At 37.5% G+C, this 14,185-nt stretch overlaps 1 protein-coding gene across 1 annotated transcript in view; it reads left to right on the top strand.

Moving 5' to 3' along the window:
• LOC136874927 (centromere protein I) overlaps window positions 1–14,185 on the top strand; it is a 331,694-nt gene that overhangs the window by 108,019 nt on the left and 209,490 nt on the right. The window lies entirely within an intron of this gene.

Below are 14,185 nucleotides of genomic sequence, written 5' to 3'. Positions count from 1 at the left end.
AATAAATAACAGTGATTGTTAACGTAAGGATGTGTGTGACTGAAGCCTGGAATCAAGTGTGCTGACTCAATCAACTTCAAATACACATGTCAAAGTGCAGAAAAATAATATAAATAATCATTCATGTTTATGCTCATTTTCACTGTGAAATTTTAACCGTGTTGTACAACGAAGTTTCATTAACAAAGACAACAGACAAAATAGTATAGTTCAAATATAAGTAGTCAAGTCTGAAAGTGTCAGCATAACAGACCATGGGCATTTAAATTTATGTAATTTGTCGAGATCAAGAAAATATCAGATATCAATGGTAAATCATTATGAATTTATCAGCATGGGCAAAACCATGAAAAATAAACAAAATTCTAACATTCCAACAATTCAAATCTACCAGTGTTGACTCCCGTACATGTCGGTGGCTATACAGTGCATAAAACTATTTTCATGTTTTTCACCCCTATTGAACGTACTACTAATGGTTACAATTTTTGTTTTATTTTCCACTTAATACAATACATAAAAATGTTTGTCTCAAGAAGGACATTTTATTACAATACAAACATTAACAGGGACATGTTTCGCTCGTTATTTCAAGCATCTTCAGCCTTTATAAACGATTATCTCAAGGTTGAGTCTTTACATTGAACCTTCTAATAATTAATTTGTTTGTTAAGATTATTTTGCCAGGTTGAGTGGCTCAGACGGTTAAGGCGCTCGCCTTCTGACCCCAACTTGGCAGGTTCGATGCTGGCTCAGTCCGGTGATATTTGAAGGTGCTCAAATACGTCAGCCTCATGTCGGTAGATTTACTGGCACGTAAAAAGAACTCCTGTGGGACTACATTCCGGCACCTCGGCGTCTCTGAAAACCGTAAAAGAGTAGTTAGTGGAACGTAAAGCAAATAACATTATTAAGATTGTTTTACATCCATAAAATATTACAACTAAATAACACATAATTGAAAAGAATTACAGTAAAATACCAGTATAACAAAATTTTGGGGACCTCTGAAATTAATTTGTTATACTGAAATTTTGTTACACTGAAATAAGTCAATTCTTAAGAACTCACCTAGTATTATATCCGTTAGTTATTGTTGTTTTTAGGGGCGGAACTACGAGGTCATCTGCCCTGTTATATCAGCTGCAGGATCTATATAACTTCAAAATACCATTATAATAATAAGAGTTACAGTACTGACAGATGTTTCCATAAAATCTATTTTTACATTGTACCAGCAAGTCTACATACTGTTCCAGAACATCATTTTTTGAAAAAGTCTGTGATTTTCTTCTGAACAGATCCAGACACAAAAGCTCGTTCCAAATAGTCACCAACCACTGCACATGAATTTAAAACAGATTCTGGCACATCACTTCGTGACACGAGAAAATCTTGAAGGCTACGTGCCATGTTCGTTGCCTGCTGAAGAGTCAAGCTCTGTCGATCACAATCATTTTGGGGGTTGTCTTCCTCTTCCTCCTCATCGCATGGGTCTCTATCATTCATAATGTCCTCCACAATTTCCTCATTTGTGATTTCTTTGTGGTCTATTACATCACTATCTACATTGATGTAGTCGGTAAGACTTACCGTAGATGGCACATCCAACGTTGTACACAAAATTTCCAATTCTCCTCGGTTTCCACATCATCCAACACTTCACTTTCTGCGACGTCTCCTGTAAAAACCACTCCAGCTTTTCTAAAGCAGTTTGTGATGATGTCTGCATTCAGGGATTTCCATGCAGCATTAAACATCTGCATTGCTTCCAATATATTGATGTTAATGGCTCTATTCGTGGCAACATTGCACAGCATTTGACGGACTACATGAGCTCGGTAATGCCGCTTTACTGCATGAATTATACCCTGATCCAGCGGCTGCAAAATTGAAATTGTATTTGGAGGCAAAAATAAAACTTTTACATGCTCCAAATGGCGAGGCACACAATTATGAGAAGAGCAATTGTCCAATAATAGAAGAATTCTCTTTTCGGCCTTCATCCGACGTTCCAAGTCCAACAACCACTCTTTGAATAGCACAGATGTCATCCATGCCTTAGAATTGTGTCTGTATTCACAGGGCAGATGTTGCACCCCCTTGAAGCACCTTGGCTTCCCAAATTTCCCAATTATGAGAGGCTTCAGTTTGTCTGTCCCTGTGGAATTGATGCACAAAAGAGCCGTGATACGTTCTTTTGAACGTTTGCCCCCAAAACACTTATTTCCCTTAAAATCAAGGGTTTTGTTCGGCATTAGTTCATAAAATAAAGCAGATTCGTCTGCATTATAAATGTCTGCCGGCGAATATTCTTTCAAGGCATCCTTTAGAGTCTCCGGCCGCCATGAAGACGCAACTTCCTTCGGGGCATCATTAGCTTCACCATTTATAATTTTGTGGGATATGCCATATCTCTCCCGGAACCTATGAAGCCAACCAGCACTACCCATAAACTCAGGTGTCCCAAGCGAATGTGCGAAAGCTCGCGCATGCTCTCATAACAGTGGGCCATTTATTGGAATGTTTTTACTCCGCATTTCCGCAAACCACGTATAGACGGCTTGGTCCACCTCCTTGTAGTCGGCTGTCCTGATCTTCTTACGCTGTGGACCTAGGGCATCAGCATCAATGTTTTCCTCTATCTTACTTTCTGTTTTAAAAACGTAGAAAGTGTTGATGGGCTAATGCCATCCTTCTTCGCTACATCTCCTTTCTTTCTGCTTTTCTCTACTTCCGCAAGTATTTTGCGTTTTTCACTCAACGAAAACTGCTGTCGCTTCTGCTTATCCATTTGCGATGATATGTACGGTACTTATTTATTTAACGAAATGCACACGAACTTTGCAAGTTTAATGATATAACCTCCTACTCTTAGTTCCATCATGTCCCGCTCGTATCGCATGCAAGCGTCTCATTGGTCGGTTGGGACTTAAAGAACTACAACTCCGTAGCTAGTCCTTCCTTGAAGACTTACTCATCCCGAGGAGCAGTGCTTTAGGAGCAGTTCAGTCAGGAACGACACATCTCTATCCTGGATCAAATCAGATTTCCACATGTCCGCTTCAATATTTTCCACGTGTTTCACGTAGTTCACCCAGTTTTCAGTAGACACCCGTAGGAAACCTTCATCGATGAGTCTTTCCATCTCCCTTGTTTTGAACGTGGTGTTGTTCATAGCAACATAGTGCTTCACTTGCGCCCAAACAAGTTCAGTAGGGTTCAGCTCACAATGGTTTGGTGGTAAATGAAGAACCATGACACCATTTTCTCTTGTCATTTCTTTGATTCTGTGGCGATCGTATTTCCATCGCACACTGCTTACGAGGGCCATCAAGTCCGTTTTCAACATGTTCTCATCATACACTACACCACATTCCTGAAGCCATGACCGCAGGTCCTCTTTTTTCCATAACTTCCTAGGCAGAGCTTCTTTCTTGCGGCTGTGATAGGAGGCATTGTCAGGAACAATGACAGAGTTTGGGTGGCAGGTTCGGTAGTAGACGTTCTTTAAAATACTCCTCATAACAATCACCATCAATTTCGTCGTAAGCATCTGCGGTATTCTTCTTGCACTGAAACCCATTCTCGTTACCGGCATGAACTAATGCGAACCGTGGACCACAACCTGTAGGTGACTTAAGACCGCAAGAGAGTCCTAACAGAAAAGTATCGCGTGGAGTTGAAATGGCCTTATCTTTCCATTCTTTCCCAACAGTGTGCCCTGTGTTAACCCATGACTCGTCAGTGTAAAAGATGTTCCTTCCCTCGTCTCGATATTTCTTAACTGTTGACAGATACTTGTGACGCCAAGATATAATGTCCTCTCTTTCCGTCAAACGAGCTGAATTCCCTTTCTTTTCGTACTGGAAACCCATGTCTCTCAACAGACGATACAAAGTTGTTCTTTTGAACTCGGGAAGGTCTTTATCATTCTTCACAGGCTGTAGGACTTGCTGCAAGGTTGGAGGTTAGGTTTTAAGGAAAAGCTTGTGCACCTTACGCCTTACACCACTGCGAACAAAATCATTGAACTTGACTGACCTGCTGTCTTTCCATGGTGCTTTACGTTCTCTTGTTTTAATCGGAGGAGCCAAAGGTCCTGTAGTGGTTGCTGATCACACTTTATAAACAGTCTTCTCAGAAATGCCTGTTGTTTCAGCAGTTTCTTTAACCACCCAGCTGAGACTTTTATCTGGATTCTTTCGAGAAATGTAATTAAGTACATTAAGCACAGTTTGTTTTTGTTTCTTCCTGTCTCTCCCTGCTTATTCTTATGGATGTTCTCACCCATAACACAAATAAATCACTATTGATTATCACTGTAATGTTAAAAGAAAGAAATCACACACTTAGGCTAATCATATAACACTCACTCAACACAATACAATTAAGCCTCTACACTAATATAAAGGCTGAAAAATACACGCATCAAATAAATACCGTAAACAATATCTCTACAAAAGAAATCACGGTATTAAGTTAAAAGAAAAAATCACTCAAGTAGGCTAATTAATCACATAACACTTGCTCAACACAAGACAAGTATGCACTGATATAAAGGCCAGGAAACAGATGCAACAAATGAAAACTGTAGATGATTACAAAAGATCACAGTATTAATGTTAAAGAAAGAAATTGCACACATAGGCTTATCCCATAACTATCACTCAACAGAAGACAAGTACGCACTGATTTACAGCCTAAAAACACACATGCAATAAAGAAACATTGCACGTGACTTCACTACAGAAGTGAGCTGCCTGTGGTTCATAGATGCTTGTACCAGAGCAACATAGAAGGCAAATGAAGCAAGGCAACGAAGCGATGGCTATTCCCGCCATTGTACTTCCTCGCTACGAATGTATTTATGAAAAATAAAATGTTATATAGTTATTTTAATATCTCACGGGCAAAAATATCTCATCCTTTTTATCTATCTTTCGTAATATATTACAAAGTACAGTATAATATCCCTTAATGACGAGGAATTATGTGTGTCTCAGAACCCACTATCTCCCGGATGCAAGCTCACAGCCGCGCGCCTCTAAGTGCACGGCCAACTTGCCCGGTGAGAATATCATTTGACAGCACCAAGATCCTAGCAGCTATCTCTTGGATTATGGAAAGGAAAATCCACGAGGCTATCGAAATCAAGAAACATCCAAACATTATGAATTTAGAAGAAGGATATAAAATAGGTAATTCTTGGATGTCTATCATTCATAGTAGAAGACCTACAGACCACAACATTAACCTGCAGGCCGAACCTCCAATTACATAACAGCGCAGGCAAGCCCCACTACCTGGCTGCGACACATACCCTCCAGAATTCTTACGAGACAGCGAGGGGGCGTACGTTAGCCAGAAAGGCTAAGATATAAAAGACCAAGGTCAGGAACTACTCGTGTAGTGTCCGGCTCCATGGGCTGGCCTTTGGTCACAGGGGTCCCGGATTCGATTCCCGGTAGGGTCGGGAATTTTAACCTTAATTGGTTAATTTCGCTGGCACGGGGGCTGGGTGTATATGTTGTCTTCATCATCATTTCATCCTCATCACGACGTGCAGGTCGCCTACAGGTGTCAAATCAAAACACCTGCATTCGGCGAGCCGAACTTGTCCTCGGACACTCCCGGCACTAAAAGCCATACGCCATTTCATTTTTACTCTTGTAGTATGATTGCTGCCTGGGAGAATGGTTACCTCGGATCGAGTAGAGGTATTTCAGTTGCCTTGACAAAGAATACTGCAATGTATTCGAAACGTTGGCAAACTGTACGTAATGTACACAAAATAACAATACGGTTCAACCCGGAAAATAAACTTTAAAAAGCTAGTTTTATTTGTTTAGCTAAAATTGTGTATACTAGTCAGATCTTTCTTCTTATAAGGCAAGGCCTGTTCAATGCCCTCTTATGATTGGTTAGGTGAGTCTTGCCGTGTATTTCGCATTCAATGAAATTCTTTTAATGATAGTATTAAAATTATACGTATTTTACACTTATAGGCATATAATATCTCTTTCTTCTTTAGTTGATATTATAACCTTGATGTATTTACTTCCGAATCACTCTTGCAGCTAACTTGTGTGCGCTTTTTCTTTCAATGTGCATTCACTTCGATTTTATTTTTCTAACTGTTGGCGTTAATTCGACCATTACTTTTTTGTCTCGCTCACGGCCACTAGGATTCTGATCGCAACTGTTTCATGCAATTCCATATTTCCTTGATGTTTTAACATCTTATGCGTACTATTAATTTCATTAGTAGTAATCGCATGGAGTCCGACTCTGCGTAATTGCTCTCAGAACAATAAAACAGCACAGTATTATAGATAATATTTTGGGCAATCTATATATAGAAATGTGAAACTTTCGATTGATTGATTGATTGATTGATTGATTGATTGATTGATCGATCGATCGATCCCGAATAGACAAACTACTGGACTGATTTTGCTGAAAATTTCACAATTTGTTCTAATTACTCCTAAGAGTGTTTAGGAAGTGGTTTGAATGAAATCTGATTGGTATATGGAGAGTAATTCTATCTAATTAATTTAATTACAAAGTCACGCCAAGATTGGGTCAACCTGAATAAACAGATAGTCGTTAGGCGACTGCAACTTACTCTGTATCATGATAGTTTGGTAAGAAATGCTATGTATAGAAGGGTGGGAACATGCTGGTATTTTTTATGAAGTACTGTGTGGAGATGAGAAGAATGCAAGAATGAGGAATGTGGTTGCAAGCACAAACTTCCTGTACTGCCCAGACTGATCGACTCTTATCTGTTCGTATCTGCTACAAGAAAACATTGACCCACACATTACAGTTTTCAGCGTCTTGCTTGATCTAATATGAACATTCAGATGAATATGGAAGAATCTGTCTGATTTTTACACTTAGTTGATCCGTATATTGCTTTGCCACAACTGGTATTGCTCACAGTTATTTGCCACAACTGGTATTGCTCACAGTTACCAAATCACAGCATTAATAAGAACAAAAGTCTGCAATATTACTGGCTAAATCTTCTGCAAGCATTATTTCAGCATACTATGAAAACGCAGATTATTGCCTCAGAAACTTCCAGCGACAGAGTTGGAGATAAAGGTTGAAAGTTTATAAACTTGATGTAATATATATCAAATCTCAAGTTGATACTGCTGCTAGTTCAGTGATGAATATATTTTGAGGTGAGCACCACTGCTTCGATATGTTTGGGTTTTTTAAATATTATTTTTGTTTTACAATTTGCTTTGTGTTGCACAGGCACGGAATGTCTTATGGAGATGATGGGATAGGAAAGGCCTGGGAAGGGGAAGGAAGCGCCCGTGGCCTTAATTAAGGTACAGCCCCAGCATTTGCCTGGTGTGAAAATGGGAAATCATGGTAAACCATTCTCAGGGCTGCTGGCAGTGAGGTTTGAACCCACTATCTCCCGATTGCAAGTGCACAGCTCCGTGCCCCTAACCGCATGGCCAACCCTCCCGGTTACCAAATATATGGTGAAACATTATTTAGATATACATTTCGAGTTCCAGTATTTTCATTTACATTGTTTTTGAATTTCACTGAGGTCTCATTATCCTCAGCGTAACTCTCGTCCATTAAGAAGTAAATTTAAAATTTAAAAACAATTTAGCATCATATTTACCTACCATAGTAATGAATCCATACTAACTGTAATAAAAAATTGCTATTGTGTATTAGATAGGTCCATATGATGATATACTTACTGGAAGTAAATATCCAGTGTACTTATTTTTTATATATTTCAGTCAAATTGTTCGATGTTAATATGAAATGAAACTTATGAAAATGCATCATATAATTATTTTATATTTTGTTATTTAACATAAGCATTGAAGCTCTGTAGACATTGATAATAATAATAATAATAATAATAATAATAATAATAATAATAATAATAATAATAATAATAATAATAATAAATTGTCTGAAATTTCACCAAAATCAATCTCTCTAATTTTAATAAAGCATGATAATTCTTTCTTTTCTCCCAGGACGTGTACATCATGCCTTGTTGTGGTCAATTTAATCGGACTTAGTTCACCCTCTGAAAATGACTAAAAGGGTAGGGAACTGCACCTGGGTTGTATACCGTCCCACCGACTTGTAATCAACTAGCTGTTTTCTATTATATTATATCCACACTTAAGCATTTCATCAATACATACAGCATTACATATAATACATATCTTATAAATAAGCATACAATAATAATGAACCTTACACAAATAAACCAAAGACTAGAAAGTTTCCCACTGACATTTAAACATATTGAAAATATAACATCATAAAACATGGTTCCTCTTCTTAATACATTTTGCTAGTTCGTAATTAGAACATAATTTCCAAATGCTGCACCTTTATATGCAAAAAGTATCCACTACGGAAAACCTCCCAGCTTCTTCATCTTCTGTAACATATCAAATAAATCAATTCTGAATTACACGTAATAATGTATGTCCTGGGGGTTGTGATATCTGTCTCAGTACAATAACATATGCAGCGTTCCCGCATCCGGGTCAAGTCGCAATAACATCCAGGCTAGCTCGAAATGATCGTTAATTTTCAGTCAGTCTTGAAATGGGGTAAATGGGGTCATGAGTCCTGATAGAGAGGGGCCAAACAAGATAAACGACTGAATTCACATTACATTTTTGCGTTCTTGCGATTTGGTTCATTTCCTCAAAAACTTTTATGATACTTAGCCTAGGTTCACTTATAACTACATGCTTAACCTAAGTAGTCATTGAAAGTATGGGTAAATTTTATCTAACATTATTAAATTAAAAAGATCTAGGAAAAAATGATTTGAAAATCCTAATATTATGAAAAGAATCTAATTATTTCATCAGCTGACTTTGAATCTACTTATTATTCATAAAACATTTAAAAGGCCTTTATTCTTAATTTTTTTAAAAATTCATGTTATATACATGTTTTCATTGGGATATAGAAAATGTTTCTGATGCTCATTATTCGATATAATTCGTCAAATATAAAATCACGTTTCATATACTTGCTTTGTCTTTACGGAACCTAATTTCTTAAATTTTTCACTTAATTTGTCTATATTACATTTGCCAATCAATTCATAGGATTTAAGATAGCTTTGCCTGTAACTAGCTGTTAATATTTCATTATCACAATCATCATGCTTGTTAATTATCATCAAAAAAACATTGTTCATCTCATTCATGTAAAATTCTCGTCATTCGTGAAATTCTCGAGTATTTCAAAGTACATATCCTTAATACCGTATTTCACGGCATAATCGTCGCCGCCGCGTAATCGTCGCATCCTTTATTTTCAATACAAAAATCGGACTTTAAGCCTTTAATTACATAATCGTCGCACGTCCAAATTTTGTTCACTAATCTGGTTAAAAGGTAAATGGAACTGCAACGTAAGTTGCACATGAATGCGCAATTTAAATACGTGTATGGTTTATGGGCAATTTGGCAACACAGTCACGTTTGCGACATGTTGCACAACGTATAAATAAATAATACCGGTATATGTACAACGCATGGCTTACCGGTAGACTATCGGCAGTTTGACAACATGGTCGCGAGACAGTGTACTATTTATTCACCACCTACATATTATGCTTACCGGTAGGCTATCGGCAGTTTGAAAACGTGGTCGCGAGACAGTGTACTATTTATTCACCACCTACATATTATGAGTTCCCATTTGAAATACGTAAGGCTGTAAGTTATCGCTTATCGGCAACGTTGCCAGGAAATACCGGCTAGGTAGGTTGAATGGACCTCGAACCAGCCCTCAGATACAGGTAAAATTCCCTGACCCGGACGTGAATTGAACCCGAGGCCTCCGTGTAAGAGGCAAGCACGCTACCCCTACACCATGGGGCCGGCTCTTGTGTTATTGCGCACGAACTGAAATCCAAGACGATAACGCAGATTTCCACGGAATTATTCAGCCGAATTATTTACGATGTCTCAGTTGTCATCGCTAGACTCTTATCTTACTACTACGTCATAAGTGTCCGGGCATGGGATGAAAACTTTTATCCAAGCAGTCAAGATAATTATTATCCAATGCTATTAAAGTTTTATTTTATAAACTCGTCAGTAATGTAATGTAAAACCATCAATAACTGGGAAGAAATATTAACCTAATTACCGTATGTTTAAAAGAAATTGAAAAAAATGAATGTTTGTTACTGACGTCTCGGAATACAGTCAACTATACAGTAGATCTACACCGCGCTAGCTAGAGCTCCGGTTTGCGAGCTTTGCGCAAGCGCAGTAGTGTGTCGCAACCAATGAGCTAAACTGATAAATTGTTGCATGCTTCCTTGCTGCCTAACAGTATTGGCTGCTCTGGAATGGACAGATCACAGATGCATTTATTTGTTTCAGATTTACGTGATTACTGTAGACATGTGTGCGTGAGAATTTAAGTTTTTAATTTGTGTTTTGGGTGTTTGCAGAAATAATTTGTTTTAATAGTGAACAATTACGGAAAGTCATTTATATCGCAAAACATTAACGTGTGAAGCATTTATAAGCGATTATGGGTAAATATAGATACTATTCTGCGGGCTTCAAGCTAAGCGTAATTGCCTTCGCTGAACAGAGCTGCAGAAAGAAACTTTTCTGTGAGTGAAAAGTTGGTGCGTGACTGGCGGAAAGTCAAAAACAAGCTAAAAAGCACAAACCCTTCTAGACGCGCGTTTAGAGGTCCTAAAACAGGGAAGTTTCCTATAATTGACGAAGAAGTGTTTAGGTACGTCAGGGAAATACGTAACAATGGCTGCAGTGTATCATATGAAATGTTACAAATTAAGGGACAGGAGGTAGCGCGCAAACACAACATACCGGTAACTCAGTTTAAGGCGACTCGTGGGTGGATTAAGGGGTTCATGCGACGACACAATCTGTCAGTGCGAAGGAGAACAACACTAAGCCAAAAGTTGCTTGCTGATTACACGGACAAGATTGTAAATTTTCACCGATTTGTCATACGTTTGCGCAAGGAAACTTCGTACTTGCTTTCTCAAATCGGTAATGCCGATCAGACTCCAATCTTTTTTGATATGCCTCGCAACAGCACTATTGCACTAAAAGGATCACGGAGTGTATTAATGAAAACCAGCGGTAGTGAGAAGTTGCGATGCACGGCAATGCTAGCCATTACAGCTGACGGGAGAAAGTTGCCGCCTTACATCATTTTCAAGACGAAAACGATGCCTAAGAATATACAGTTTCCCCGTGGAATTCATGTACGAGTGCAACCAAAGGGTTGGATGGACGTAGAACTCATGCTGGACTGGGTTAAAACTGTGTGGAATAGAAGACCTGGTGCACTACTAAAACAATCAGCTCTGCTTGTTTTAGATAGTTTCCGAGGTCACCTCGTGAACGAAGTGAAGCAAATTCTCACTACAAATAAGACACGACAGATAGTCATTCCTTGTGGCCTAACATCTACTTTGCAGCCACTAGACGTATGTGTTAATAAACCCTTTAAAGATCACTTACGTCGATTTTACAACGAGTGGATGATGAGTGGCGATCAGCAATTGACGCCCGCCGGAAATATCAGGCGTCCACCCTTGGACTTGTTATGCTCGTGGGTGAAGAAGAGTTGGGATCTTATACCACCTGAACTAGTCTCCAAGAGCTTCAAAAGGACTGGGATTTCGAATGCACTAGACGGTTCCGAAGATGACGCAGTGTGGCAGGGAGACGAATCTGATACTGGTATTAACAGAGGCGAGGACGGCGCATCAGATAGCGAAACCTGCGATAGCGACACCGAAGATTTGGAATAAATTGCGTACCGGTAAGTCCGCATTTCACAACAAAGCGATAATTTTTTGCAAGTGTAATATTTTAACTGTAATACTCAAATTAATGACACATTAACTTAATACGTTCATTTTTATTTTCAGGTTGGAAAAACGTTCGCCGAATTGTTGCGAAAAATTATGAATTTTGTTTTAGACTATTTTAAATATTTTGATGTATAAACGCGAGTATTACGTGCATCTTAAATTTGTATCAAATACAATTTAGTTATAAATACATTTTTTGAGTAATACAAATACTGGTATTAAATATTCATCGTATAATGGTCGCACCCTACAATTTTTTTCGAAAATTTTGGTATAAAAAGTGCGACAATTATGCCGTGAAATACGGTATTCACACTTCAGGAAGAAAAGAAAATTCATTAAATCATCATTTTGCTTGACACGCCCCCTCACACAAGTGATATCAAATGATGTCCGGCTAGTGACACCATGGGGTAAGCGTATCACAACAAGGAAGCGACAAAATCATAAAGCTACCAAAACACAGGAAAATTTTAAAATAAATGTGGAAGAGTGAATATTTAACACAAGGGACCCATTTCCCATGGAACAAAGGGTGGGATCAACAAGGGAACCAGAACAAGCATCTACAAGTAAAATTTGTACACCCTTTTCAAAAAACTATACTACAGTTAATTCAAAAATTAATTCAAACCATTACATCTTTAGCAGCAAATAAATAGGTGAAACAAATAAGTTTTATTTAGTTAGAGAAATATTGAAGTTTCAAGTAAATAAAAATAAATACATAATTCTCTTTCTAAAAAAAAAAAAGAAATTTAGGTAAATATGGCACTTTTAAAATTAGCATAAATAATTTATAATCCTAAAGTGAGGTTTTTAACAAATAAATATACCATCTCTTAATTTGAATGAATAAATAAATAAATAAGTAAATAAATAAATAAATAAATAAATAATTTATGTAAATAGTAGAAAATTTTAAAAGAATATACATTTTTGAAAACGAAATACTAACCCTAGCGACCTAACTAAGAAAGGAGCTCCTTGAATAAACCTAAAATATATCATACAACATGCTATCTACACTTAAAATAAATAAATTTTCTAAGGCCCATTCTTAATGGAGGGTTCACTACACTGAGCGCGTAGTAGTAGAAGAAAATAAATGCAAAACGCGTCGCACTAATCAATCACAAAGACATCTCTGACGAAAAATATCAGTGACATAGCATATCCCAGAAATAGAACCGAATAGCATAGTAAAATTTAGCATCACCAATATAAAACCACCAACAGAAAGGAATGAGAAGTCATCGTTCATATGCCGTACACTTCAAGAGAGAACCGGTCAGGTAATACAAAATGTTAGTAATCACATACTCAAATACATGCTCATAAGAGAGCAACAACAATTGAGATAGATCCGAACGCAACAGCATCCAGAGGCAGACTCTACACGCGATAAGATGATAATAACAATACAACAGTTACGTTATGACAGGCAAAGATAAGAACAGATAACCAACAATGGCAACCGACACGGTTCGAGGTGATAAGGCCACTCAACAAAGCAAGAATGATGACGCGAACGTATAAAAGCCCTCCATTAACAATGTCCTTACATTCTACAGAAACACTACTCGTAAAATGAATAATACAGAAATTTGTTGTCACCAAACAGCCCAAAATATACTTATCTATCTTAAATTACATTTTAATAATAATAATTATTTGGGAAAATTAGTGTCAACAGAGATTGCTCGGTGCACAGTTAAAAAATGTACAGTTAGAGAGGAAAAACAAACCCGTAATAAAATAATGAAAATAAATAAAACAATATGTCACAATAAAATGTAATGTCACACACAGGCAGAATTTATAAGTATGGGCAGCGATAAATCAAATGTAAAACACTAAAAAATAATATGAAAAATAAAATGGGAAAAGACCAAAACACACCAAGATTTCAGCGGACATCACAATGCACATACGACGGCTCCAAAATACGAGTCCACATGACGAAAATGAAACGAACATAAATTACGGCTTACAAAAATATGAACGCCAAACCCGAGGCGCACACAAAATTTAGAAAAAAACAATTCCACAAATAAGGAGAGGAGGTACTTACAGAAATAAAGAACACAAAATTACCAAATAATCCATAAATGAACAGTGCACCAAGCAATCACCCATCACACGACAAAAAACTACATTAAACTCTACATCCTTTTCATCAAATTAAAATATAAATAAATAATATTGACAACTCATCCCTGAAAAGGGATGCACCACACCACTTTATCTGATTCCCGTAGCAACGAAATCCATCTTGCAATATAT

Source organism: Anabrus simplex, chromosome 5 (genome assembly GCF_040414725.1).
Source record: "Anabrus simplex isolate iqAnaSimp1 chromosome 5, ASM4041472v1, whole genome shotgun sequence".
Lineage (NCBI taxonomy): Eukaryota > Metazoa > Arthropoda > Insecta > Orthoptera > Tettigoniidae > Anabrus > Anabrus simplex.
Note: the sequence above shows the minus strand (reverse complement) of the source record. Positions and strands in the feature narration are given on the sequence as shown.